Here is a 4,885-nt window from a genome sequence, read left to right on the forward strand (position 1 = left end):
GCGGGAGTGGTGGAGCATATAAAAAAAACTTTTAGAAGAAACTAGTTGAAAATGCTCCAAAAATATTGCCAGAATGAATTTGAAAAGAATGGAGTGGAAGGATAACCGTGATTGTTCCTACATGTAAAATTAAATCTTTTTATCTGCACCTTCTTCTGATTCTCGCAAATATTCGCAAAATATCGTCTCTCTATGCCTTAGGGTTCCCAAGATATGGCTCCTTAAATCTCCCGAAATTTGAACTTTTTTAGCCAATATCTGGGGAACAGTGGACAGTGGACCAGTGGCCATTGGTTACGATTTGGTACCAAAGTGATGGCTTCGCATTCGGGAGGACGTGGGTTCGATTCCCGCCGCCGACCATCCTAACTGGGGTTTTCCAGGGTTTCCCTCAGTTTTACCAGGCAAATGCCGGGATGGTACCTTCTAAACAGGTCTAAACAGACCTTCCCAATTCCTTTCCATTATTATTGTTGTTGTTGTTTGATATCTAGCATAAAATGACCTCTGAGCTGTATCTGGTGGTTGTTAAATAAACAAATAAAATGTTCATCATCCCCTTAGGTATTGATCAATACCAATATTATCTCTCTATGACTCACGGTTCTCGAGATATGGGTCCTTAAATCTCCCGAAATCGAAACTATTTTTTTTTTTTTGGCCAATATCTCGGGAACGGTAAATGATAGAGAGATTATATTGGTGTTAATCAATATCTAAGAGGATGGTAAACGCCAGCTGGGCATTGAGAATTTGAACTTTTTAAACCAATATCTGGGGAACGGTAGCCAGTGGACCAGTGGCCACTGGTTACGATTTGGTACCAAAATGTTCACCATCCTCTTAGGTATTGTTCAACACTAATATCATCTCTCTATAACTGATGGTTTCCGAGATATGGCTCCTTAAATCTCCGGAAATCGGCCATTTTTTGGCCAATATCTCGGGAACGATAAGAGTGACGCAGAAAATTCCACCACTTTCTCAGGTAGTTTTTGATGCTTTATCGAATAGAGGACTCAAAATTAAAAAAAAAAAATCGGAAATAACACAGACAGACAGACAGACACACACACATACCACACACACAGATAGAGAGAGAGAGAATTCAGTAATGAACTTTTTAAAGTTCGTCCAATAGTTTTTAATGTAATCGTACACAACATCGTATCTCAGGTAGATTCTCGGTGTGGAGAATTGAGAAAATATTCGTGTAACCTTTGAAGCAATTCTCAGAATAGACACGTTGAATGACAGTGACGCAATCAACGGTTACTTAATTACAACCTATTCTGATTACCTGAATGACAATCTTGTGAAAGGACATACCTGAATCTGATCAAAATGAAGGAAATCTTTAGATCTAAGTTTTACGTACAACGGTTATGCCGGCTAGACTAAAGGAGACGGTGATGATAAGAAATGAATGAAGTGGTGGAATGAAGAAAGTGGGAGGAAAGGGGACAATCCCGAGAAAACCCATCCACACGGTATTTGTCCACCACAAAGTTCACTTTTCGCGAGCAGAGATCGAACCAAGGACCCCATGCAGCAGAGGTGAGCGCTCTACCACTGAGCCACTGCGACCCCCTGTTTCTGATCAAGTCCACAGAAAATAAAAGGCTTAAGTTACTATTTGTGTTTTCTGAACTGCATTGTACTAATAATTTCCGTTACCTTCCTAATGACTGTTTCTCAGGTGAGGGGGGATTATTCTGTAGTAAATTATCGTTAATCAGAAACTGTTTGGGATCAAAGAGCTTAATTTTGAGGTCATTTTCTCTCCTGATGGCATAGACAAATATGTTTTAAAATAGGTCTATTGGATTCAGTAGCATCAAATTGGTACAAAAAATGTTATTAGAAATGTAACCAATCGTTAGAAACGCATTGGAATATAGGTATTAGAACGAACTAAAATTAGCGGAAGGGCTACATCGGATCAGCTCTGAGCTTCGTAAGTTAACATACATAATGTTGCGATTGACATTTTGTAACTTTTCCTATTCTTGCGAAAGCCGGAATTATTATCTATATACGAAGATCGATTGGAAAGTTTGTGGCCTTACTAGGAGGGAAGCAATTATTTTATGTTTGTATACATTAGCTGCGTAGCTATATCTGTTGGTAGTCACTGTGTTAACATTTTATGTCTCTATTGTTTCAGGTGACGAGTGTATAAAGCCCTAGTCTGCGAAAGTGACTGGAATTTGTAATATGGAGAAAATCACCTGAACAATGTGCGCGTTCACATGTCCCTTGTATGTATGGCAGAAATTCATTCCAGTGGGTTCGAACTGTTGCCGCGCCCGCCCTATTCACCTGATCTGGCACAATAGAACTTTCGCTTGTTTAGACACTTGAAAAAGTTTTGATGGAGTCAGTAATATTCTTCGGATACAGAGATGAAAAGTGCAGTTCTGGGATATTTTGCAGGGCTCGAGGAATCATAGTTTAAAAGTGGTATAGAGGCGTTACCGGAGAGGAGGCGCAAATATATCTCAGTCGAGGAGGATTACGTGAAAAATTAAACATAACTTATCCAAATATTTTCTAATTTTATAGGTGAGGCCACGAACTTTTCAATCAACCCTCGTATTTTTTAAGTGTGTAAAATCTGGTTCTTTAGTCGCATAACATAACGAAAAAATAGAACATTGTATAACAGGATGTAATATTAAGAATTGAGTTAAAAAGATAATATGTCAATTTATTAAGCTATCGTGAAATGAGTGATGCTTTGTGTTCGTTTGTTTGGAACTTCAGCACCGAGACTATATGAGATCCTTCTAATCCCAAAAGCAAGAACACTTACCACTTATTCACAGAGAATTAAAAGTAGAGGTGCTTGTTGCTTAGCAACCCTTAGCTGCTGTGTTAGGAATGTGTCAATCTTCACTATAATAATATTTGATAAATCCACAACGGAAATACGGTGTCAAACTACACGCTACCACGTTACGCGGGAGTTACAAAGATTTTCATTGAAAACGTAATGAGACCTTTTATTTCAATTTCCTTTGAATTGGTTAATTAGACCTATCATTCGTTGACAAAAACGCAGAGTACCTTTCATGTAACTGCCACTAGTATCGGGCGAGAGGGGAGAGGGCCCGGGCGCAGAAGGAAAAAAAAAGGAAAACTTGGAATACATGTATGAGGGCACCGTCGTATACTCTCGCTCGGGGCGCTGATTTTCCACAGCATGGCACTGACTGCCACAGTCATGATAGTCACACTCAAGAAAATATAAGCACCGGGGATGTAGCTCAGTGGTAGAGCGTTCGCTTTGCATGTGAAAGGCCCCGGGTTCGATCCCCGGTATCTCCATATTTCACTTTTTCCTTAATTAATTCTTTGTTCTTGTCATATTATTGGAGTATCTCAAGTTTTTTTTTATACGTACACCAGAAAACATTTAGTGTGCGTTTCTAGGATAACTAACAAAATAATAATGATAATAATAGTTGCTCAGACTCAGAATTAAATGCTTTAATAATGAGATATGACATTATTAGCAAAGTTTTATAAAGTTAAGTTTTAAACTATTTTCTTCACTGGTACGCATTTATTTGTTAGAGATAAGGATATTTATAATACTGTGTAAATCTCGCCTACTTCAGCCCCTTTGGTTAATTTTCGTAGTTTTCGTGGTCAATTTTCTTAATTTTAGGTTAATTTAGATAAATCAGGTTGTAAGTCATTTACTGGTTTTTTAGCAAATTTTGTATATAATCTAGTTTATGAGTCTGGATAATTTTATTTCGAAATTGCATGTTTGTTCTTAGCTTCCAACTTCATCTGATCACTTCCAACGTCTAAAATGTCTTCATGGCTATTACCCATTGTGACGATGTATTTTGCGGCTTTCCTCGTAAGAAGAATATCGACATAGCTCCTTCCCTTTAAAAACTGAAAGTGCACAAGAACAAAATCGATCACACACACACACACACACACACACACACACACACACACACACACACACACACACACACACATATATATATATATATATATATATATATATATATATATATATATATATATATATATAGAGAGAGAGAGAGAGAGAGAGAGAGAGAGAGAGAGAGAGAGAGAGATTTTCTAATAGAAAATGTTAATCATTACTACACTTTAAACTTAAACTAATCCAGTATCACATAAATAAGTAAATCGATAATATGTAACATTGTATCCCCCGTAGAGACGGTAACTATAGCCTTCCTATGGTAGAATTTGACTGGGTTTCCTCTTTTACTGTTAATATAGCTCTAAAATACGTCAAATTAATGTTTGTTTTGTATCATACACAAACAGCACACAATAATAATAATAATAATAATAATAATAATAATAATAATAATAATAATAATAATAATAATAATAATAATAATAATACTGAAGTGGAACACACTGGAAGATTGGTGGAAACTATCGTGAAAGAACTTAAGCAACTACAGAAGAAGAAAAATAAACAGAAAGGTAAGTAAGAAATTTCCATCCACACTGTACATCAGTGTTTTTCCTTTTTTTTTTTTTTTTTTTTACTGGCGACAAACTTTAATGAGCATCCAAGATATCGCGACAGACTTGTTCGATTTATTGTTAATAATAATCAGGGCCGTGCCATGGGTAGGGGGTGCGAGCGGGGCGATGGCCCCGAGCGCCGAAGTAAGGGGGGCTAAAAGTTCGGGAGAAAAAAGGAAAAAATATTGGAAAAATTGCTTGGAATATATGTATGGGGGCGCTGTCGTATACTCTCGCCCCGGGCGCTGATTTTCCACGGCACGACCTTGCAATAGTGTAAGCCTATTATATAACATTATTATTTAAGTTTAATAACTGTATGTTAAAACTATTTTGTTTATTACAAACTAAATAA

At 37.0% G+C, this 4,885-nt stretch overlaps 1 non-coding gene across 1 annotated transcript; it reads left to right on the forward strand.

Moving 5' to 3' along the window:
• Nucleotides 1-3,258: 3,258 nt before the first annotated feature.
• On the forward strand, nucleotides 3,259-3,330 carry TRNAA-UGC (transfer RNA alanine (anticodon UGC)). The gene has a single exon. It is a non-coding gene; the product is annotated as a tRNA-Ala (tRNA).
• The last annotated feature ends 1,555 nt before the right edge of the window (nucleotides 3,331-4,885 follow it).

Source organism: Thermobia domestica, chromosome 12 (assembly GCF_964235325.1).
Source record: "Thermobia domestica chromosome 12, izTheDome1.hap1.1, whole genome shotgun sequence".
Classification (NCBI taxonomy): domain Eukaryota; kingdom Metazoa; phylum Arthropoda; class Insecta; order Zygentoma; family Lepismatidae; genus Thermobia; species Thermobia domestica.